General features: G+C 39.4%; 1 protein-coding gene and 1 long non-coding RNA gene across 3 annotated transcripts in view; one reads left to right on the top strand and one right to left on the bottom strand.

Moving 5' to 3' along the window:
• PRLR (prolactin receptor) overlaps positions 1–25,788 on the bottom strand; it is a 186,283-nt gene that overhangs the window by 49,818 nt on the left and 110,677 nt on the right. Inside the window, exon 1 of one of the 2 annotated variants that reach the window (XM_064438534.1) lies at positions 961–1,095. The exons of the other annotated variant lie outside the window; for it this stretch is intronic. The gene's annotated coding sequence lies outside the window, so the exon portion shown is untranslated. Of the gene's footprint in view, positions 1–960; positions 1,096–25,788 lie in introns of those variants that run through there. 2 annotated transcript variants of the gene reach the window in all.
• Positions 18,983–24,167, top strand: LOC135310417 (uncharacterized). Its single transcript, XR_010370461.1, has 2 exons — positions 18,983–19,199; positions 20,288–24,167. It is a non-coding gene; the product is annotated as an uncharacterized LOC135310417 (long non-coding RNA).

Genomic DNA, 25,788 nt, shown 5'->3' on the forward strand with positions numbered 1-25,788 from the left:
TTTGTGTTTGTTTTTTTTTTTCTTCTGAGTACATGTACATCTACACTTGAATTGCTTAACTGACTGTAGATTTACTCTGTAAAAGAACACAATTTCCAAAAATTACTACTGTGATCAAACTGGTATAAACACTCAATGTCCTATTATTTGTGAACATGAACCTTTCTCAAAGATATTCCCTGAGCTTCAAACCTGTTGATAAAAGAGCTTTATGGTTGCATGCTAAAGGCTACCACTAATGCCATATGCAGATGCAGCTTCACACTGGTTAGCTAAAGGAGTGAAACAATGTTATCCTGGTAATCTAAAACTGAGGGGAAAATATTTTCTCAGAATTATTTGAGAGAAATTGCTAACAATAATAGGAATAAAACAATATTTAACCTTCAACCTTCTCTTCCCTGAGCTTAAAATAATTAATCTTCTGGCACCTCTAACCTAAAGCGTTAATACTCCCTTTAATACAGAAGTACGTGGGTATGCACAGAAGTATCTTTATCCCGCATAGCTCTAATCTTGGTGGGATTTTGTACATCTCCTCTGGTATTGAATTCCTGAATAGACTAGTATTGAACGCATTTTATAAACAGATTATTTTCTACAAGTGTTTATATAGGTGGCATTAATCTCTAATGTCAATAAAAAACCCACAGCTTCCTTATGAGGAGCATCTAATTACAGAAAGTCAAATGTTAAAACGACTCTGAGCTTTCTTCATGCCAAACCAGTAACAGTATCAATACTGCTGTATCACAACCCTGTTAAGTTCCACATAGATGCTTATCTTCCAGCAAAAAATAAATTTATTTAATTACAGTTTTGCAGTGGAGGAATACTGAAGCTCCTAAAAGCTGCAATATGCATTCTGAAGGATCTGAATTCACCCTTTGATCAGGAGTATGAATTTCCCTTCTAATTTCTTCACAATGAATACATAAACTGAATGAGTGTAGCACTAACCTGATTTACTCCCCTTCTTCATCACAGGCTACTATTCCTTGGAGATTCTCAGTCATGGTGGACTGTGTTTCGTATTTTTCATTTGTTTTGCAGTATAAGGAAATGACCCTGAGGTTGCAGACTGTGAGACTTTAATGTACTTGTTTACAGAATAAAGACTTACACTGCAGTCTCTGGAGGTTAAAGGTAAATTTATTAATGTATTCATTCATTAACCCACTCATCCATTAACTCACTTGCTCTGTTCCTTAGAAACTGCAAGAACAGTATTGTGTCTCTTACCAATGAATGTGTTTCTAACAGGTAATATTTGCATTTCTGACAGAGTAAATAAAATGTGTGAAGGAACTACTTGAAGAGATTCATTTTGCAAAGAGAGAAATCGTCATTATGCCTCAAAGGCAAACAAATGCCTTCATGAATAAAGATTACTAAATATAGGGTATTAGGTTTTGGACTATAGATATTGTTTAGTTTTAACAAACTAAGGACATAAGAATGCCTCTCCCTTACCTCTGTGTAACACCAAATATGTCCAATTAGATTTAACATGAATGTTTCAGTTCACCCTGCTCCTATGTGGAGTTTGGACACCTCTTGGTTAAATAATGAAAAAATAACTACTAAACAGAATTTGGAGGAGAAAAGATTTCAAAGAATAAAAAATAAGTTCTGTACTAGAGCAAAATCTATTTTAACACTTTTCTTCAATATGTTCCTGTTATTTGGTGAAAAAAGATGCAGAATGAAATTAAGGACTTTTGGTTATAGCATGTGTCGATGCATCTGGCTACACCTGTTGTTTCAGTAAATGTCTTGATTCACTGTTTACTGTATAGCTTCTGTGGCTGTGAAATTTTTCCTTCTCTGCACTCAGTCTCAGATGGGACCTAGGCTGTGTACAAAAATTATCAATTTTTATAAACCTTATTATACTGGGTGATGACTTCATCTTGGGACAATGGAGTCAACACTGGAGTCCTCTGCCTTTGAAATGGCACACTGCTTCAAGGTTATCAAATTTCCGTCCAGTTTAGGGGCCAAAGGGGAAGGTATGAAAGAGGGGTGTTGGAGTGGTCAATTCAGAACGGCTTGCAAGCAAAACCATCTGATTTTCACCTGAAAGAAAACGCTGATGAAAAATCAGAAGTTTCAATAACTGCGGGTAGACAAAGATGACTTTTTATGCCTAAGCATCTGAAATGTCAGATCTACATGTTTTAATTGGACAAAGGCTATCTCACAAAAATGACAAAAAAAAAAAAAAGGAAAAAAATGAAGATAATGAAGATAATAAATCTGAAATGTCAGTGACGTTTCTTTTAGAAATATTTGATATTTACAAGGAGTCAAAGAAAAGCCGTAAACATCAGGAACCTTCATGCATGCCTTCTGTATGGTGGACTTCATGGTAAATTGCAGCAAACTAGTAAATTTTCCTAAAAGCTGAAATAATTTTAAGCATGGGAATTTAGATCACTAGAAGTCAACTACCAATCTCTATCATTGACATAAACCCATTTTGTTTTATATCCCATGGCACTCAACTTTAATTAGTAATTTTCTGTAGGCACCCATTTCCCTAATCATATTTCAAATGGTAAAAACATTAATTTTGCATTTAATCTACAATATTTCTTCTACAGTCCCTGAAATAAAAACCTTATGCTGACATTTATGAAATGGCAGGTGGAAAAATGCCGTAACTGTGGGTTTTACTTTAGGTAATAACAACACAGGCTTTTAAATCCTTGCTTACATAAAGCCTGACCTTTTCCATTGATATAAAAGTCATTTTTATTGAAACTTGGATCCACACCTTCAGTCATTATTGTTACCTGCCTCTTTTCAAGTTGCCTTTTCAGTGATGCATTTTATGGTCATATGCCTGCATCACCTTGGCTGCATGCCCTAGGTAGCAGCATATTTTATATAATTTAAATTGAAAAATCATTGAAGAATAACACAACCATGTTTTACATTACTTTTTTGATTTAATTGAATATATGATCCGACACTGTTTAATAGAACTGGCACCAGAATTCCACATCCATTTCAGACTGTTTAATGGAGCACAGTGGGAACCTTGAGCCAGAACAGTCAGATCATTGTCTCCCTTAAGGTCTTCTTCCACTTGAAATTTGTGCATCCTTCAGAGTGCATGAGAAAAAGATGGTTACACCTCTGATAAGACTGCCAATATTACAGTCTTGGGTGGCTATGACCAGCGTACAGAACAATGCAGCTGTGAAGCAGCTTAAGCGTACAGAAACTATCAGGGATCTAAGAATCAGCCACAAAAGAGGGTAAAAGAGGCACCTTTCCTTCCTCCTCCCTAGAGTTTTGTCCCAGGTGCAGCTCAAAGCGTGTAGGGGACTCAGCTTGCAATGTTGCTCTCTGGATGAAGAACACCTTTTGAGGGTTGCCTCGAAGTGGTTTTTCAAGACAGCATAAATAGCAGGGCCTCAAGGACCTTAAGGGGGCAAATTACTTGCAGACAATATGGACAGGTAATTGAGGCATTTTGAAATCTTAAGATGTAAACATACATTTTAGAAATAAGTAGACCAAGTGAGTCATAGAAGTCCATTGGGCTATCAGTACTGTTTCTCTGCTTTTTTTTTTTTCTCAGATTTCCTCAAACTCCTTTTTACATCATTTTCAGGGCCCTAGCTACATTTAAACATTCGCTGTCTTACTTTTTGTTTACATAGCTACCATCTGTGAAGTACACTGACTGGTACAAAAATTACTAGCTGTTCAATAATAAGAGCAATTCTTCTTCATAGTTAAATGCTGCTGAATAACATACACTAAAGACACACTCAGTTCACAACCTTTGCAATTTTCCTAAACTGCTTCACCTGCCTACTGCAAAGGAAGCAGCATGCTAATGCAAACCTAATTTCTCCAGTCTGGACTATAGTGTGAGCTACTCTGAACAGGCATCCAGAAGCACACAGACTGAGAGTCACAGGTGTACAGGTCTAAACACACAACTACTAACCTTGTGTATGGATCTGTTACTGCCCTTCAACAGAAGCTGTAAGTGCAGTCAGAATGCTGTGTTATCCTATACAGGTAAGAGATAGGCAATCCCTCAGTTGTTGGAAGTTGTTGGAAGAAACAATACTAAACAGTAATGTTTAGCCATTTCTTGCAGCCAATTTTGTCTTTGATATGAAATCCAAGAAGTCAGGCTTTTTAATAGAGATTTCTGGTACATTCCTCCTCCAGTGGTGCAAAAGAACACTGGTTCTACAAGTTGTTGATGCATTGCATTTCAAACTCTGCTCCACTATTTCAGTTTCCAACTCTAATTTAATTGCTCAACTCTTTAACTGCTTAAACAAAAATAATTCTTTGAAAAGTGAAACTAGTACTTGAAAACAGTGACTTATATGTAGAAGGATATGAAAGGGAAAGGTCACGGGCTCTTTTTTAGGTCTTAAGAACTCTGATTTAAGCAAAAGTGCTTACATTTTATACCTGTGTATACCTGGACTAGTTTCACAATTATGTGTATACAACAGTGTACACAAACAGAAAATCTCCAAAGTAACAACTGCACAATAACAACCATGTTGCTATACAACATATGACCATTTATTCTTAGCTTATTTTTTATTAGCTTATGCTTACTCCTTTTAATTTTAATACTCAATCTTGAATCACCTTGACCTTCAAATAACTTACAATATTAAAAAATGTAAACAAATGCTGTGATTCTGTTTACAGGATCACATTCTGAGCAGATACATTTGTGAGACTAGATATATGTGAATATTTTCTTTGAATGTAGTATTAAAGCTCTGTTATATGTCAATGATGTATTCATGGGACAACTGCAAATAGCAGATGCCAGAAGAAAGCAATCTGAGAATCCTCTAGGTTGCAAAGGCAAGGCTCTTGTACTGAGGAAAAAGCTAATAAGACCACCGGTGTTTCAGGAATCATTTGTTATCCTATTTTTCCATGTGAGGGATCTTCATATTGTTAATACTAAATTTACTTTGCCTGCTCCACCTCTGATAATTTCACCTATTAAAACTCACTCACTCTCATGAGAATTTCACAGGCCAGACAGATCTAGTTTTTGGTGTTATTACCAAGTGTAATTTCACAAGGCTCAGCTATCAAGCACATGCCCTTAGCTCTTTAATATGCAGTATGTATGAATCTCTATACTCCTTTGAGAGACTGACTGATCTGAACTTACTTTTTGCGATTTCTCAGTCTTCTGCACCCTAATGCCATCAAGCTATACAGGGGCAGAACCCATCTGTACTGCTGGAATGACAGGGGGATCCCAAGAACTAACTGTACTGGAGGCCGAAGTGAGTTGTGGGTTTTTGGAGAATGCCTATTCCAGATTATAGTCTGATTGTAAGCCCTCTCTATCAAGTGACCTGGAAGAGGAATGATTTCAAATGGGGCCCTGAGCAACAACAGGCCTTTGAACAGATTAAACAGGAGATAGACCATGCAGTAGCCCTTGGGCCAGTCCAGGCAGGACAAGATGTAAAAAATGTGCTCTACACCGCAGCCGGGGAGAATGGCCCTACCTGGAGCCTCTGGCAGAAAGTACCAGGGGAGGCCCGAGGTCGGCCCCTGGGGTTTTGGAGTCGGGGATACAGAGGGTCCGAAGCCCACTATACCCCAGCTGAAAAAGAGATATTGGCAGCATATGAAGGGGTTCGAGCTGCTTCAGAAGTGGTTGGTACTGAAGCACAGCTCCTCCTGGCACCCCGACTGCCGGTGCTGGGCTGGATGTTCAAAGGAAACATCCCCTCTACACACCATGCAACCGATGCTATGTGGAGTAAATGGGTTCGAGGAGGAAACCCCAGTTGCCCAGAAGTCTTGGAAGTGATAATGGACTGGCCAGAAAGCAAAGATTTTGGAATATCACCAGAGGAGGAGGTGACCCGTGCTGAAGAAGCCCCACTGTATAACAAACTGCCAGAAGATGAGAAGCAGTATGCCCTGTTCACTGATGGGTCCTGTCGCCTTGTGGGAGAGCACCAGAGATGGAAGGCTGCTGTATGGACTCCTACAAGACAAATAGTAGAAACAGCTGAAGGAGAAGGTGAATCGAGCCAGTGTGCAGAGGTAAAGGCCATCCAGCTGGCCTTAGACGTTGCTGAATGGGAAAAGTGGCCAGTGCTCTGTCTCTATACTGACTCCTGGGTGGTGGCAAATGCCCTGTGGGGGTGGTTACAGCAGTGGAAGCAGAACAACTGGCAGCGCAGAGGCAAACCCATCTGGGCTGCCGCATTGTGGCAAGATACTGCTGCCCGGGTAGAGAACCTGGTTGTAAAGGTACGTCATGTGGATGCTCATGTCCCCAAGAGTTGGGCCACTGAAGAACATGGAAAAAACCAGCAGGTGGATCAGGCTGCTGAGATTGAAGTGGCTCAGGCGGATCTGGACTGGCAGCAAAAGAGTGAACTATTTCTAGCTCGGTGGGCCACTGACACCTCAGGCCATCAAGGGAGTGATGCAACATAGAGGTGGGCTCGTGATCGAGGGGTGGACTTGACCATGGATGTTATTGCACAGGTTATCCACAAATGTGAAACATGTGCTACAATCAAGCAAGCGAAGCGGGTAAAGCCTCTGTGGCATGGGGGACGATGGCTGAAATACAAATACGGGGAGGCATGGCAAATTGACTGTACCACACTCCCAGAAACCCGCTACACTGAGAGCATTGCAGGGGTGGGACTTTTAAACACTTCGATAAACGTTTAGCAAAAGCCACCTGGTTAGTCAACACTACGGGATCTGCCAATTCAGATGGCCCTGTCCAGTCAAAATATTTATGTGCTGTAGAAGGGGATAAATATGCTGGGGAAGACAGTCTGGGTTATTCCTGCCTCAGGCAAAGGCAAACCCATTCATGGGATTGCTTTTGCTTAAGGATGTGGGTGCACTTGATGGGGAATTCTATTGTGTACATCAAGGGGATTCGATTTTGGGTGAGAATAGACAATTATTTGAATTGTATGATGTTAATTTCTATATAATACTGTATATTGTCACTACTATGGTTGCTATGTGCCATATCAATGGTATCACAGTAATACTTACCCAGATACATGAAGAATAAATTTTGATGAAACCAAGCAAAATGCAGTGGTGATAGAACCAGGCAAGCACATTGGTGATGGAACCAGAACTAGCTTCACTGTTCAACAGTCCAACACCACACACCATCTCTCCAGCTCTGAAGGACTGTTATGACACATGGAGCCCAAAGTCATGGATTAAATGAACTCAGCAGACATATTCGAGGGATGGCCCATAGACTAAGGGAATGATATCTGTGTGTATGTATCAAAAGGCAGGAAGAGTGGTGGTGATGAGTTGAGATGTATTGGAAAGTGTGGGACCTGGGTATGACATAGATAGTATAGAAGAAGGGGTGGATGCTGTCCTGGTTTTAGCTGGGATAGAGTTAATTTTCTTCCTAGTAGCTGGTATAGTGCTGTGTTTTGGATTCAGGATGAGAATAATGTTGATAACTCACTGATGCTTTAGTTGTTGCCAAGCAGTGCTTACACTGTGTCAAGGACTTTCCAGCTTCTCATGCTGCCCTGTCAGTGAGGAGGCTGGAGGTGCACAAGCGGCTGGGAGGGGACACAGCCAGGACAGCTGACCCCAACTACCCAAAGGGATATTCCATACTGTATGACATCATGCTGAACAAAAAATCCTGGGGGAGTTGGCTTGGGGTGGGGCAGGACAGCTGCTGGGGAGCTGGCTGGGCATCGATCGCAGGTGGTAAGCAATTGCATTGTGCATCACTTGTTTTGTATATTCTTTTATCATTATTATTTTCCTTCCTTTTCTATCCTATTAAATTGTCTTTAACTCAACCCATGAGTTTTAACTTTTTTTCTGATTCTCTCCCCCATCCCACTGTAAAGGGGAGTGAGCAAACGGCTGTGTGGGGTTTACAGGCCCACCGGGTTAAACCACAACTTTCCTATACTTCAGTTTATGCTCACTGCTTCTTGTCCTTTCCCTTGATGCCACTGAGAAAAGGCTGGCTCCATCTCCTCTACTTCCCCATTTTACACGCATTGATGAGATTCCCCTGAGCCTTCTCTTCTTCTGGCTGAACAGTCCCAAATCTCTCAGCCTTTCCTTGTAGGACAGATGCTCCAGTCCATTAATTGTCTTAATGATCCTTTGCTGGATTCACTCCAGTGCACCCATGTCTTTTTTCTACTAGGGAGCCCTGAACTGGACACAGCAGTCCAGGTGCTTTAAACTGAAGACTGCCTAACCCTTCAGAAAAACACTTGGAAAACAAAGCTAAAATATACAACCATTTCTGTTCTTTGAGAAAGAGAGAGATTATAAGGCCATCTCTGAGAAGAACTTCGTGTTAGGGCTCCGCTATGCTCATTTTCCACTGGTGAATATGTATAAGAACTGGCACTGAGATTCAGGAAATTCTGGTTTTAATCCTGAATCTTTTTATTTTCTTTTATATGATAGTTTTCCATTAGTCAAAATCTGACTCCTTTTTAGAGGAACTCTGTTCAGAACAGAAGCAACAGCCAATGACCGAATTCCTTTACAAACCACTTTATTTTTGACATTACAGCCAAATCATTAAATAAGTCATACAATTTCTCAACCTGGGAACGAACTGCCGTTCTTCAAAAAGTTCATCTGTTTGTGTTTGGCTAACTGCATGGAAAATAAAAGCTTTGTCACTTCTTGATATTTTTTTCTCTCCCTCCATTAGCACTCAGGTTGCTAGTCCCTCACAAGAATTATATGCCTGGCATTTCTATTTCAGTGACATTTTCAGTGATTGCACTGAAATTATATCCCAGACCATTTTAATGATTATCACTTTACAAAAACCTCAGAGTGATGGCACACTTATCATTACTGAGGAACATGAGTCTTTGTTCTTTTTAGCATCTACAAAATATGCAGGTCTTTGTTTTTCCTGCAGCTTGACTTATACAAGTATGTCTGACATTAAGACCCACCAAAGCCCCCTACTTATATGGTGAAAGTAGTACTAGGTTATGAAGTCTGGGTGGAGTACCTGACTAAGGACATTGTGAATTGAGGAGAAGGGATCTGTGCCAGCTATGGCTATGGTAGCAGAGAGGAAGGGAATAGTTGTCCCGATTTTTTTAGTAATTGATGAACCATTGTCATGGTTTAATCCCAGACAACAACTAAGTACCACACAGCTGCTCACTCACCCTCCTTGCTGCAGTGGGATAGGGGAGATAATTGGAAAAAAAAAAAAGTAAAACCTGTGGGTTGAAATAAAGACAGTTTAATAGGACAGCAAAGGAAGAGAAAATAATAATGATGATACTACTACTACTACTACTACTACTACTACTACTACTACTACTATTACTACTAGTAATGATGATGATGATAAAAGAATATACAAAACAAGTGATGTGCAATGCCATTGCTCACCACCCACTGACCGAGGCCCAGCCAGTTCCCAAGCCGCGATTGCTGCCTCCCGGCCAACTCCCCCCAGTTTATATATGTCATGTGGTATGGAATGTCCCTTTGGCCAGTGTGGGTCAGCTGTCCCGACTGTGCTCCCTCCCAGCTTCTTGTGCACCTGGCAGAGCATGGGAAGCTGAAATGGCCTTGACTTTTTTTCAGCATAAGCACTGCTCAGCAACAACTAAAAACATTGTGTTAATAACATTATTCTCATCCTAAATCCAAAACACAGCACTGTACCAGATACTAGGAAGAAAATTATCCCAGCTGAAACCAGGACAACCATCCTTCTTCTCAAGCCAAGAGATGAGGTTTGAATCACAGACAGCTTATATGAAACAAAATTATTTTCAAATAGTTCCATTGTACATAGTGGTATTGACCTACATTGACGGTGCCAGAGTGCGATGAGTGGCTTAGAGACATTGCTTATCCCTTATACCCTCAGCTGCATCAAACATTTCGTGGCCACTGCTAACACTTTGTGCCCTTGAATATAGCAAGTCTATGATCTGTGAGAACAAAAGCTCTTTCAGGAACAGTTTTGCAATACCGAGTCAACAACAGAGTTAAGTTCTAAAACAGCAATAACACATGATTAAAGCTGAGACCAGCCTAGAAAAAACCCATCTTTTTCCATGAGCAGTGGAACTAATAAGGCCTGATTTTCTAAGAATTTATTTCAACTTGTCACTGTAATACCAGCTTACTCCTTTCTGACATCCTCTGTGATACTCCATTGGCCAAGAGACTGAAAGGCTATGGCTGGACTGGAGATAAAGTTATGCCAATGGGGTGGCTTCTACAGGTGTTGGCTTAAATGGCCAGCATGTGTATGTTGATGCTCTAATGGGCTTTTGCCAAATGGAAAACAACGTGAAGTAAATTCTGCACAGTCTTCCTTCCACATGAGAAGCAACACAAATTAGGGACTCTCTTCTCCATTCATTTGAAAATTTTCAGAAAGATTGTATGTTTCTACTATTTTTGGTAATTTGACCCTCTTTTAAATATGATTATATTCCTCAATGACCTGCGCAAAGGGACAGTGTAGCCTCAGCAAGTTCACTGATGATACCAAGCTGGGAGGAGTGGCTGATACACCAGAAGGCTGTGCTGCCATCCAGTGAGACCTGGACGGGCTGGAGAGCTGGGCCCAGGGCAACCTCATGAAATTCATCAAAAGCAAGTGCAAGGTCCGGCATCTGGGGAGGAACAACCCCATGCACCAGCACAGGTTGGGGTCTGACCTGCTGGAAAGTGGCTCTGCTGAGAAGGACCTCGGAGTGCTGGTGGACAACAAGGTGACCATGAGCCAGCACCGTGCCCTTGTGGGCAAGAAGGCCAACAGCGTCCTTGGGTGCATTAAAAGGATTGTGGCCATCAGGTCGAGGGAGGTTATCCTCCCTCTCTACTCTGCCCTAATGAGGCCACATTTGGAGTACTGTGTCCTGTTTTGGGCCCCCCAGTTCAAGAAGGACACGGAACTGCTGGAGCAACTCCAGCAGAGAGCTGCCAAGATGATCAGGGGACTGCAGCATCTCCCTTATGAGGAAAGGCTGAGAGACCTGGGTTTGTTCAGCCTGGAGAAGAGAAGACTGAGTGGGGATCTTATCAATGCCTATAAATATCTAAAGGGTGGGTGCCAGGAGGATGGGGCCAGTCTGTTTTCACTGGTGCCCAATGGCAGGACAGGGGGCACAAATTGGAACATAGGCAGTTGCAGCTAAACATGAGAAAAAACTTTCCTGTGAGCATGACAGAGCCGTGGAACAGGCTGACCAGAGAGGTTGTGGAGTCTCCTTCCCTGAAGACATTCAAAACCCACCTGGACATGTTCCTGTGCCCCCTGCTGTAGGTGTGCCTGCTGAAGCAGGGGAGTTGGACGAGATGATCTGAAGAGGTTCCTTCCAACCTCTGCCATTCTGTGATTCTGTGATTCCATGATTAATGCTGGGCAAAAGCATAACACAATTTTGGAAGTAATGGGCCTATAGATTGTGAGATCATTTAGCCTTACTTCCTTAGTAAACAAGGAGCAGGTTCACATATCAAAATTTCCAATGATTATTTTGTAATTTTAGAGCAATTTTAGTTTTATTTTTGTGGTAAGTCTGTACAGTGTTTCTGTTCACTCTAAGCATGCAGTTCTCTTACAGGTTGCCACCTGAGCAAACAGGGCATAGGCTTTTAAAAAACGTGGACTACAAATTATTACCTTACTTTGATAAAAATACACCTGTTTGATCGTTTGACTAGAAACAAGGAGGCATAAGTTAAATTATCATCTCATCTGGAAATTCAGTCCCAAATCTCTTATTTCTTATGGCACAGAGTAATATGGGCTAGAATTGTTCTTTACCCCTCTTGTTTCCATCCTGGCTCTGAATGCAAGAATTACAGGGACAGAAAACATAACAAGGACAAAATGTGACTATAGCTTAGTGTTTAGGGTTCTTAGCTGGAAAGAATGAGGTTTGCTTGCTCCTTGCCCAAATTTTCTGTTTATTGTACGGTGGCTGCTTAATGCAAAATACATGAAGAGATCTGGTGGGCAGGAAACACAATATTTTAAAATAGCAACACAAAGGAATGTGCAAGACAGCCTGGAACTGCACACAGATGTGAAAAGTGATTTGCTGCTTAACTGGCAGGGTGGTTAGTCTCCTATAGTAGTTAAGGAAGAACTTGAGAAACAAAGGATTTGTGTGACTCATCAGGAAGCATCTTCAAGACCTGTCTAGCTTGCTTTGCTGGTGACAAATGCAAAGATATGTCAGAGACAAAGGCCAATATTTTTGTTTGGACAAAAGCAAAAGGAAAGGTTTGGAGATGTAGCTTCGTGGGTTATCACCACAGAGAAGATAGATGGAGTTGTCGATTCAGATGAGATGCAGAGTAAGATGTGGAGGAAGAATGAAAGAGCATCAAAAGTAGACCCCTGCAGAGAAACAAGAGAGAAAACATGCTATAGTAGTCAGGAGAATTATGGAAGACAGAGATAAAAGGAAACCTTCTTTCTCCTGTTGTTGGTGTGTCTGTACACGTATGCATGCAGAAGGGAGGGGAGGATGAGGAAGAAGAAAAGACAGTTGTAGGGGAAAGGGACAAAGCAACTTGTCTTTTGCAATTTTTTAAAGAGAGAAATCAGTTACTCAGCAATTCAATCGATATTTCACAAGCTACATATTAAATAGTGAAAGTTTGCATAGAAGAGCTTGTGGAGTCACCATCTTTGGAGACCGAAATTAGCTAACTATCTGTCTGTCAAATTAGACATACAGAGGCATATATTTATTTAACTTTCTATTCAAAAGAAATGTTCTAAAAACAGTCTTGAAGAACAAATCAATGGTATTTGCCTGAGTACAAGTAAGAAAGCCAAAAAAAGCTAGTTGACCTTAACTCTAGACGTACAACTGCTGTTTAAGTTAGAAAAGTGGAAAACCAAATACAACGTGTTTGTTTAGAACTTCATGAAATGCTGTGAACATTTGGAGCTACCTAGTATGTATTAAACTAATCCACAAGGTTTATGGTTAGGAACCACTGTGTCCACCTATTCCTCTGCATGTGTTAATTACACTGAACTAGATATGGCAGGTAAATCTTATTGCCAAGACTAAAAAGACCAGTTAAGTACAAGCTACTGAAGTTTTACTTCTTACTGGGGGCATTGATAGTGAAGAATTTGAAAAGTAGAAGTAACTGTGTGGGACATGTATACAGGAATCATTAGATTTGGAAATGCTGCACACAGAAAGAGACAATGTGTCTGTATGGAAGCAGATTGTAAGAAACACACTAAAAATGGAAAACAAAAGAAGTAGGAAGACCCAGCAGGGTCACCTAAATTTCATGGAACCTATTAAGGTTAAATAGAACAGCACAGAACCAAAGAATCAAAGAATAATTGAGGTTGGAAGGGAACTTGGGGGACCTCTAATCCATCCTCTGCTGAAAGCAGTCACCTAGGAGACCCGACCGGGTTGCCCAGCGTTTATCCATTCATAGCTGGAAAATCTCCAAGGATGGATACTGCATGACCTCTCTGGGGCAACATGTTCCACTGCTTCACTGTCCTTAGGGTGAACAAATACTACCCTATATTCGGTTAGAACCTCTCTTGTTTCAATACATGCTTGTCGTCTTTTGTCCTCCTGCCACGCACTGCTGCAAAAGCCTGCCCTCATCTTCCCAATAACTTCCCTGCAGGTACTGGAATACTGCCATCAAGAAAATGAAGGCCCATATTTTCCTTTCTGTTTATAGCTCTACTGCCCTATTGTCATTCTCTGGTTGTGCACCAGAACTTTGACTCTCTTGGAGCACTTATTTGAATTTTAGGCTGACCCTCTGATGCAGTAACTGCATATTCATTCTATGATGCCTGTAGCCCTTTCTCTCTCTTATAAGCAAAGACAGTGTAAAACAAAAACTGCAGTTCTTTCAGTCACATTGGGTAAGTACCAACAATCAAGGAAACAGAAAAATGCACCAGACCTACATAAAAAAGGATATGTCAGCAGTAACTTAATACAAACATATATTTTTACAAAAGAAAACAAAGTTCAAATAGATTGTGAAAATGAACCCTAGTGAGCTACTGCTGTTTCTTCATAGCATTCTCAACTTGAAACAATAATTTTGATTAATTTTTCTGGAATGAGTTATATAGAATAAAAGAAACCTCATCAGCTCCCATAGAACTGTCAACTGTGACAATGAACAGATCTAAAACCCCATCAAAATGTTAAAAATGTGAAACAATTACCAAGTCATATTTTGACACTTAACTATTAGCCTTGTTACACTGTGCATTTAGATCATCCCTCTATTCCTATCTTTTGTGCATGGATGCAGTTAGAAACCTACTTTGCTGCAAATAAACTAGGTGATCTCAACAGGGAGGTAGGGTAAACAGTACCAGGTGTTCAGCAAAGAATGTGAACCAGCCTGTGGGCTCTCATACCCTCAGGACAAATGGCTGCTAATTGAATAGTCTTGAAATGAGGGATTTCATTATAGGCTCAGAAAAGGCTTTTACATTTTGACTGGTACAATTTATCAGCCTTCTAGCCAGTTTGGGGTGAACACTCCAAAAACTACACAAGAATAAGCAGGCACAAAAAAATGCCAACTCACTGCTAAAACAAAACCTATTCAAACTTCGTGTGTGAAAGAAATGGTTCAAGAACATTTCATACTTATGGAAAAAGTACTTCTTGAAATTGGCAAGATTAGAAAGAGCTTAGCTTGATGCAGCTGCCTGTTGTTCAGATGAAAAAGATTAGTATAGGTGGGAATTTATTTTCATTGTTATTTTTGTAACAGCTGCATGCGCCCAGGTCTAGTCCATCCCTTTTAACACCACTGTCCCCTTCCCCACAGATATATTCTGCAGGTGCTCATTTAAACTTACAGCTGCAGAATAAAAGGCAATTTGTTGGGTAGCATTAGCATTTCACTATGCTGACTGGCACTGGGAGAACAGAGCTTATTAGAGAAAGAGTGTTTGCCTGTTAAATAAGATCACTAGACAGCAAATGTTTAGGTTTAAAACTGTTGAAAGTGAATGAAGTTATATCATTAACTATCAGTTAATTGTTCTTCGTCCCTAAGATCCTAAGGCTCAAGATACCTAACCATGGCCCTGGGACCACATACACTATTCCCTTTACCATGACCGGAGACAGAAGCTACTTCCTCAAGGAGGGATACAATAAAGTTTATGTGTAGAGAAAAGGCAGTATCTTGCCTTTACTTAGCAACAGAAAATACAATAAGGTTTTGAGATTCTTGTATGATTTCCCACTTTTTAATTTTTTTTTTTGCTTGTGTTAATGTGGTATAAATCTTGAAAGTTTTGCTGATGTTGATGGATTCTTTTACTTATAAGGGGGATTGCAATGCCCTTTTTCTCATGCAACATGCATATACAATATAAGTAGCTTGTCAATACTTGAGAAAAACTACATAAGTTGCACTATGACTCAGAACATGTTCTAGATCACAGGAAATGTAACACCTTTATTTTAAGTAAACCCATATTGTTTGTGTGGAAACAGCATGGAAATGGACTCAGAAAGATTCTACTATGATAGTGCAGCAAGGCTCCAGTAGTACGTTCAGTTATTAAACTGATTTGAAGATAAATCCCTTTTTTGTGTATAAACATCTGAAATTAAAACCAAATGCAAATTATTAGTGTTTCCTCATTGTCTTAATAAAGAAACCATTATGATGCCAGAGCTAATTCAAATGAAACAGAAAACTCTCCTGAAGCTAAAATTGGTGAGATTAGAATCTCACTTGAACAAATAAGTAATCTAAATCAGACTTAGTCTTTTCTGGTTTGTAAGACAGTCTGTTCAATGCAACTGAAAGATAATCCCTGGCACCTTGCACACTCACACAGCAGTCCCTATGTAACAATTCAAAATATTCTGTACAAAGTGGGTGTCTTGGTGCTGGCTGAGTCCTCCCTTCAACTGACTGCTGAGCTGGGTCCCAGCACACTGGACATTTGCATTCTTCACCTCTGTCTGTCCTGAACCAATACAGCCAGCTTTGGTTGCCTCGTGGCTTATGGCTTGGACAGGTGTACTCTTCATTGGGTAAAAAACTGGCTGGATGGCCGAGCCCAGAAAGTTGTAGTGAACGGAGCTAAATCCAGTTGGTGGCCGATCACAAGCTGTGGTCCCCAGGGCTCAGTGTTGGGGACATTCTTGTTTAATACCTTTTTTGATGATCTGGATGAGGGGATCAAGTGCACCCTCAGTCAGTTTGCAGGCGACACCAAGTTGAGCAGGAGTGTTGATCTGCTTGAGAGTACGAAGGCCCTACAGAGGGATCTGGACAGACTGGACTGATAGGTTGAGGCCAACCACGTAGGGTTCAACAAGACTCAGTGTTGGGTCCTGCACTTGGGTCACAACAAGCCCATGCAGCACCACAGGCTTGGGGAAGAGTGGCTGGAGAGCTGCCCTGCAGAAAAGGACCTGGGGGCACTGGTTGACAGCTGGCTGAACATGAGCCAGCAGTGTGCCCAGGTGGCCGTGAGGGCCAACAGCATCCTGCCTTGTATCAGCAATAGTGTGGCCAGCAGGAGCAGGGCAGTGATTGTGCCCCTGTACTTGGCACTGGTGAGGCTACACCTTGAATATTGTTTTGAGTTTTGGGCCCCTCACTACAAGAAGGACATTGAGTTGCTGGAGTGTGTCCAAATAAGAGCAACGAAGCTCGTGAAGTGTCTGGAGAACAAGTCTTACAAGGAGCTGCTGTGGGAACTGAGGTTGTTTAGTCTGGCCAAATGGAGGCTGACGGGAGACCTTATCATGCTCTACGACTATGAGAAAGGAGGTTGTAGTGAGACACGTGTTGGTGTCTTCTCCCAAGTAACTGGTGATAGGATGAAAGGAAATGGCCTCAAGCTGCGCCAGGAGAAGTTTAGGTTGGGTATTAGGAAAAACTTCTTCACCGAAAGGGTTGTCAAACATTGAACGGGCTGCCCAGGGAGGTGGTGGAGTCTCCATCCCTGGGGGTGTTCAATAAACAGGTAGATGTGGCACTTGCGGGCATGGTTTAGGAGACATGGTGGTGTTGCATTGACGGTTAGACTTGATGGTACTAGAGGTCTTTTCCATCCTTAATAATTCTATGCTTCTATAAAATCAAGCCCTCCAGCTGTATGTTCCTGGGAAAACTGTTGACCTCCAAAGCATCCCAACAGGTGGAACAGACCCTTTTTTTGAACAGATGCAAAAGCAAACAAAAACTATTTCAGTTTCGCACAGGAAGTCTAAACACATCTTCTGTACTCAGATGGCATGAAAAGAATAGAACTAAAAGAAAATATCAGACCCTTTAGTATAATTCACAACATTTTGTCCCAGGACTGTTTCACCTTAGCTAGCTATAGGGTTTGTCCCACAGCTTAACAAGCTCAAACTTCATGTAAATCATTCCTTTTACTCCTTGTAGGTCCTTTGGATTCCTGTCTTGACACATCTACCTGCTCCATGTTTGAATGCCAGTGTCTATATATTTGATTTTTCCATTCTCTGGTTGCATTTGTGTACTCTACGTTTTCTGAAAAGACTCTAGAAAAGCTTGTAGCATCAGCTGGTATAATTTTTCAGGTTCTTCCCCTTATTCAGGAAAATAAGGAACTATTTATATAAGTAAGTTGAGACATTGTACATCCCTTATAGTAAACAGCTGATTTCAACTCCACTAAGGTAATTCCAATTAAAAAAAATACTTAGAACAAGTTATAATTTCCGTGCCAAATTTCATAATAGCTTAATAATTTCTGTCACACTTCATAAACTGTACAGAAATTACTGTTATTTCAATTTTCTATGAGGGCACAGTGAGTGAAATATATTGAATAGAGTTGAAAATAAAACTTGGAATGTTATTTCATCATCAAAGCTTGCATAGCAAATATTGTATGTTGCTTCCTGCATAAAAAAAACCAGAAATGATGAAGTAAAAGCATAACCTTTCTTTAAAAAAAAATTTGCTTTACTACCTTTTTTCCCAGTCTATTTTTAAGATGATGTATAGTCACATGATTTTTAAGGATTAAAATGAACTAATGCGAACAATTTTTGCACTACATAATATTATTAAACAAGCTACTGATAAAAATAATTTGCATAACGTTGCATTTTTACATGCTATTTTTCAAATTTCAGATTAAAATTTCTATGGCTAATGCTTGACAAGCTAAAAGGATCAAGCAGAAAATCACAAATTAATTAGGAAGGAGTTTGGAATACTTTCTAGAAGTAATAAGTAGCAATAAAAGTATTCTTGGAAGCCAAGAACAGGGAGACTGATTCTTCCATAAAATCCTCTGTGAAAGAAGTAAACCTGAATATCACAAAACTCAGATTATAAGATCAAGCTTTCACTGCCTGTCCCAGCCAGATCAAGTATTAACTTGTCCCTCAAATATTTTTGTACTGAGAAAGGAAAGAGGCAAAACAAAGTTTGCATTAATCTAAATGCATTTGATAGAAATAGTCACAGAACAATAACCTTGACAAATGGTAGCACAAAAGACAGGGAGCATGGAGCCACAGGTAAGGGAGGGGTTGTATGAGTAACTGCAGCAAGACTGTATAGTCTTCAAGGGTGAAGGACAAACTGCTTAAATTCTCTTTAAGGAAATAAAGGTCCCTAGTGCACGGACTCCAGGAGAAGAGGGTGAAGCAGGAAAAGATTAGTTTAAGCAGATTCTATACATGAGCTGCTTTTCAGTAGCTAGACTTGTCTATAAGGAAAAGGAGTATTCGTATTTTGAAAAATTACTGTACATATAAAATATAAAATTCCAGATGTGACTTTTGCAGCTAGAGATGAGATATTGCTGAATTTGAACGTTTACCAGTTTTATGCTTTGCTGTAACCACGTGCCCTAGATTAAAATAAGCACTATTTACTTAAAACGTAAGCTGACCACTGACCACACATACTGTTCTGTTAATGATTTACACACCCAGGAAAAGAAGCCCTTAGATTTATGTTTTGTAAAGCACATTTACAAAAAATTCTGCAGCCATGAGGTAACAGAGAAAGTATTTTGTTTTACTGCTGTGACTCTACAAAAGCACCAGAACCCTGCTCAGTCACAAAACATTTGGCCATGTGCTTTCACCAGTCTGAGCTCCTTCAGAGTAAAGCAAGCACCTCTGCTCTGTAACAGGATAATGCAAATCAACAAGGTAAGAACGAGAAGAAACTACCAGGTTGTCTTGGTGATTCTAATGCCCTATTGGCTGAGAAAGACCATTGTAGACAAACACAAAGCTGAAACAAAACTGCAGATCAAATTAAGGAAGCTATGAGGAAAACTAGCAAGAAAGTTGGGAAAGTCTGCTAGAAAGCAGATGTAGATAAAAGTATACTTGAAACTTAGAACTGAGACTGATCATAGCATAAAAATGCCATGAAAAAGTGAATCTCAGCAGCAGAGAATTCTGTGCTGTAAGTGCAAACCTTCAACCTTTCCCAAACAGAAAAGACTGCTGCGCAGGGCTGAAAAATGTTCTGTCATAAAAGTGGAATGTATTATTATGGGTAGTAATTGTTGGGTCTTTTTTTAATTTCCAAAAGATTTCCTCTAAGTTTTATGCTACAATCTGTGACTCAGTCAGAAATGCATTGATCCATTCAGCTACACCTATTTTTTCTCAGAAAATCACTGAAGACTATTTTATTGCAGAGGAATATGTTTTAATGCAGGAACTCTTTCAGCTCTGAATCTAGACGTTCACCAAACAGGTGAACATGATACCACATAAAATACCTATGAACAAATGAGATTGCAATAACATTTCATTATCATGACATACCAACTTTCAACCATTTTTGTTTTCTATATGGACAGCTGGCCTACAGAAAAGAACAAAAGGCGTGAGCAAGCTGCCAAGAGAAAAAAAGTTACTTAAAAATAAAGGAGGCATTATTAGAGACAAAATACTTGAGTCATTGGATGCCTTATCTTCCTAAAATCCTTGGAAAATCTCCATCAGCATTCTGTTAACCTTGCTTTTATTTAAACAAGGTTATAAATATGAGATGAACTAGGACCTACTGATACAGGATATGTAACTGAGCTTCAATTAAAATAACAACCATTTATTAAATACCAATTAAAGAAAGAGCTTTTGTTGGCTGACAAAGCAAATCTCACACTCTTGAAGAGGAAGAGATATTGATTAGGTTTGGGTCTGCATAATAAATTTCCTCTTGTCCAAAAGTTCTGTGGACTTTAGATCCCAAGTGTTAATATTGTTCCACTGTATTACAGGTTGCGCATAGTAGAGGAAGCGATGCAGCAAAGGCAGGGCAACAGAGACTCAGCAGATGGATACAGATACGGATCAAGCTCATCCTGCAGCTGTTCTTAACGCTGCCCAGAAAGAAGAGATGTCCAAAGACAGTCTAGGGAGGCAGCTGGGGCTGCCACTGGAAAAGCCCGAAGAGTCTGGTATGTGGGGAACAAGAATTGTGCTCTATTACAGGACCCAAGGTTTGATCTGCAAACTTTGAGGATATGATAAGAAATTGATTTGGGTCAGGAGCACTCCTAAATAAATAATGTATTTTATAACTGGGCAAAGAGAAGCTGTACTGTTGGTATGAATTAGGCATGTTTTCAGCATGCTGAATAGAGCCCGTCTTTCTAGATACACCAATGGCACACATACAGATGCCTAAGCTTAAACACCTAAGGAACTTTCGGACTCGAAATACCAGCATCTGACAGATTTTGCAAATGATGGATGTATATGCTTTGATTTTGCCTAAGTGCCACACTAGGCACCTATAGATATCTGGAAATCTTATGGCAGGTAGTTCAGAAGATTTTCATATCTGAAGGTAACACACCCTACTAGACACATACAGTACTTTGCACTGTAACTTATACCTGCTTCTTCTGAGTACCTTTTGCAAGCTTGCAATCATCTCCTACTTGCTGGATCTTATTTTTAATTTCAGTAGCATATTGATTATGAAATCTAGTGAAAATGCATTATTATCTTGCCTAGGGCAAATGAATTGGCCCGAGATAATGCTGCAACATTCCAAATCATAATTTAAATAGTTATCCTCTTTTATTCTGCTTGATTATACTGATACTTTATAATGAGATTACCAGGAAAAATATGGATCCTATCTAAAATACTTATAATTAAATTGGTGTGATGCAAGATCAGCATATCTGATCTTAGATTAAGATGAAGATTTGAAGGAGGAAATGTATCACTATGATATTGCTTGGTTGAAATACGCACATCCTTAAAACGTCTTACTATTCGTCTAACACCTGTTTTTCCAAGAAAACAACAGTTATTTATTAATAGTACATTTAAACAGTGAATACCATTTATTTCCTAGTTCTGTATTAAGAATACAGATTGTCCTTCTTGCCCACTCTCTTTTCAATTAAGCTAAATATTACAAGTGATTCTGACAAAAGAAGTGTTGGCTTTGAAGAGTTGCTACACCAGAATAGTGGCTGCACCAAATGGAGCTCAGACATACTCTAAGAGTGACATTGCAAGGAGCTCGAGTTGCCTGTAAGACCACTTATATAACTTGCAAAGCTGTCTACAGTAACTCTCGATGTCAAAATCAGTGTTACTGATAATAAAAAAGGGCAACTTAAGATGAAATTGGAAAAAGAATTTACTAGGAATATATACAGTGAACATGTAATTTCAATTTCTTCAGACCCAAGATAAAATTCTTATTAATTACAGAAATATTCCTTCCATAACATTGCCAGGATCCACTTCTAATGCTGAACACCAAATTCAGTACTAAAATATTCCATAAATCCTGAGAAGACAGCCAGCTTGAAATAGAAAATAAAACAAATGCCAAAAGAAAAGACTTTGATGTATTCATTTTTCCCTTTTATAGCGCAGAGCATTGGTTTGATTTATTTCTCATTTTTTAGTTCAATATTTTCAGTGTCTGTGAATGCTAGCTCATGATTTTTCCACTGGGAGAAGTAGGATACAGAAATGACACCAGTGGTTGGTAAGCATAGGCAATTAAGTCAACTAAACTTTGTAATTAACGTGTAAAGAATCTGCAAGACTGAACTTACTCTGGTTTTAATCAGTCTCTTAAGAATACTATGTGGGGAAAAAAAATTCACATACTTTTTTCTTCTGTAAATCACTGCACTTTCTCCAACTGGTTAGACAAAAGCTCGTCTGAGCCATTATCTCTAACAATAACCAGTAATAAAAATATGGCAAGCAGTCCTCTAAGTTAAATAATGAGTTATTTTACCTGCTGTACCAACCCCAAATACACTTTAACCTCTTCTTTCACTCTGCATTGTCCACATTCAGACAAATATATACAGAGAAATCTCACTGAAGTTAACATTAGCTGAAGATACACATAGTACATCTGACTTCCAGCCAGTAGCTTTCTGCTTCATTAGGCAAAATATAAAAACACCACAACACTTAGCAGGCTTTCCATGAAATGGAATGCATGGAAAACTTGCATGATTAAAGAAAAACAAAATCAGTGTTTGACAGAAGACCAAGAATATCCCCCAATCTCACTGCCACTTGTGCCAACTTTAATTGGAATAATTCTAGCATAGTAAGTAGGGGCACATTTTCAAACAAAAGAAAAAATGTGATGCAAGAAAAGAGAACGATTACTCAGAAACAAACCATGTGAAGGCTGCACCCTGTATCAACAAATTCAGGGTCATTCTTGAAAGTATAACTCTAAGTATTTGTTAATTAGTGTGGAATTTCAAGCAACTTTTCAAGCTAATAAATTTCTCTATTTTATGGTCAAATCATCAACCTCTTTCTCATTCTGATGAACTGTAATTCACAGAAGTTAACTATGGAGGGATTATTTATGTAAAGCTTTACCGACTGAACAGCAGCTTTAATTCTTTCCTTTTAAGAATGGCAATACTTTGAATATTGCCACAGCTATCTTGCATTTACTTGACAAGCAAACTGAAAAATTAGTGTCAGTTTAAATTATCAGTATTTCATTTTCCAGATATTGATTTAATGTGAAACTTCCCATTTCCCTAGTACTTTAAATCACAGCCCTGGACAGTTGTCATACTGTGGTCCAGGATCAGACTGTATCTCAAACTTAATTCCTTTTTTCTCTAGAGCTATAGCTGGCTCCTACTGTAGCTTTGTGGCTCTGTAAACACACTGTTGCCATTCCTAGGCACAGGCTGCAGACTGCAGACTTGCTTTGCAAGTCCACAGGACCAAGGCTTGTCAGGCTTAGTTTGAATTTTCTTGGCCTGTCTGCACCCTTCTGGGGGGCTTGTTTAGGTGTAACAATAATTTTTCTGATTTATTTTACTTTTGCTTCTCTTTTTCGTTCGTTATAACCGTAACTTTTATATATGATAGTAACACAAGGTTATTCTGATATGATGAAATATTAAATAATGGCATAATGATACAGTGTATCAGTGTAGAGGCTACAGTGTAGAGGAATACAAGGCTGGTCTGATAGCAGAAGCCTTGAGAATGAGGCAGTGCAGAATTCAGGCATGGGTCGACAAGAAAAGGGGGACGAGTTGACACTAGAAACCCAAGGGCTATAAACAACTCACCAATTGCCAGTTAAAGAATGCCTACACTGAGCTGAGCAAAATGAAGGTAATGAAGAACAATATCTAAAATACGTAAAATGCACCAGGTTGAGTAAATTTGGATGTAATGTATGCTGGCAAAACAATGAATAAACACCAAGGTGCAGAACATTAACAAATACATAAAAATGGCTCAAAGTGTATCCTTAAGTGGATGAAGAAACCAAGAACACCAATATCATATTCCTCCTAGTGAAGAAGAGCAAGTAACCCCAGCATCAACATTTCACTCCTCTCAGTGAAAGACTTGGGGCACTGGTGGTTTTCTGCATCCCCCTTCCTTTCTGCTCGAGGCCGACTAGCATTGTTGACCTTAGCAGGCAGAGGCAACGAAAGGATGAGCAGAGAAACAGATGTAGGTGCTAGGAATTGTGTGCACAACAATCTTCATAGTATTATTATTTTTGAGATTTTTTCTGAAATTGTATTCTTTATTTTCTTTTTCTGTAACAACTAGATCTGGGCTAGTAAGAATTCTTTGATTAGACTTTTCTATCATAATAAAAATAAATTCACAGCATTACATATAAGATGCGTTTCTTTTTTGCTCATACCAGAATTTAAAACACTTTATCCCTTATCTAGGACTTCTTTAAATTTTCAAATTTAATTTTCAATTTCCTGACTAGGGCTTCTTAATAGCTTATGTTATTTCTTATGGGAAGGATGTTTTGATAGCTGTTTTTCAGATATAACCTCTTTACTTGATTTTCCTAAAATCTGTGTTATCATATCATATACAAAACCAAAAAGACCATGGCAAATACAGCAACATCATATGACTGAGTATCGCAGATAGGGGACAGAGGTACCTAGGTCATCACAAAGAACTTCTAGTTCTCAGTTTTTACTTACCTTTGAAACACGGGGGTTTTTTTTTCCTCATTTCATGCATATAAAAAATGGCATATGTACTTGCACAGACAAGGAGGAGGTGAGGGAAATTTGAAACATTTATATATGAAGCTTAATATACAGATTCAGTTCTAAACCCAATCAATGTAATGTTTTCTCATGCATATTATTCTGCTGGAACTGCTTATATAGCGAATTATCCATTTTAGCTTTTGTTTCTAATAGTCTTCATAATGTGTAAACCATGGTTTAGAAACAAGACAGTTGCTGGCCTGGACTACTGACCAATGTGTAGTTTAGTGTGAAGTTGCTACAGCAACCAAAAAGATGGACTAGCATGTCATATATCATTTACACATTACTTGGAACATAGAGCTTTCTAAAAGCCATTAATGAAGCAGAGGTGCTGTGATGGAGGAGATGAGGATATCTTAAAGCATTCTAAAATACTTTCCATTGTTCTGAAGGTCCAGGGAAGTAAATCAAAATAATAACGAGCACAAATAAGAGTTAAGTATTTTTTTTAAAAAAGAGTCTTCCTTCTTTAACAAAATATCAGCATTTCTCAGGGTCCAGTTGCCAGAAGAACATGCTTTTACATCATGGAAAAACAACCTGGACTTTTTACTTCTGGCTTCTAAGAAGTAAATGTTTATGGCCCACACCATGGCATGCAGAAATCTTGTAAACCCCATGTTGTGCATAGCAAAACAGTTAGTGTCTGAATGAAGGGTTGAGAGATTTTCAAAATGGGGGCTATGACCTTGCTCCAGCTGACCTCAGCAAATACATTTGCCTTCATTAAAAGTAGTGTTGGTCCTCCAATACAAGCTAATTGCCTCTCCTACTCCCTGCAGATACACAAACGAATATGAAAACAAAATCACTATGTGTTTTTGTGGTTGTAGTGGTGGTGATGGACAAATTTGTTAAACAAATTGAGAGAAGTCCTATTGGTAAATTTAGTGATTTAGTGAAGCTATTATCCAATGAGTTTGCAAGTGATCTGGAAAACATGCAGTTTATAATGGCACTGTAAAAAAATAGAACCCATGATTGGGTTAAAATTTTAGGTTCACCAGCAGGGTGCACATTTTGGATAAGAGAGTGAACAAAATATTTGGGAACAAGTCTGGGGATGTTTTCCAGACCACAGCAGAAAGATTAATGACCTAAGTTTGTCAGGCTAAAATGGAAGCTTACAGAGGGACTGGATAAAGTTTTGATTTAAGAAAAAAAGAAGAAAAGATCAGTCAACCAATCTATAGAGTGGATAGGCCCACTGCTCA

This window comes from Phalacrocorax carbo, chromosome Z (genome assembly GCF_963921805.1).
Source record: "Phalacrocorax carbo chromosome Z, bPhaCar2.1, whole genome shotgun sequence".
In the NCBI taxonomy this organism is placed as follows: Eukaryota; Metazoa; Chordata; class Aves; order Suliformes; family Phalacrocoracidae; genus Phalacrocorax; species Phalacrocorax carbo.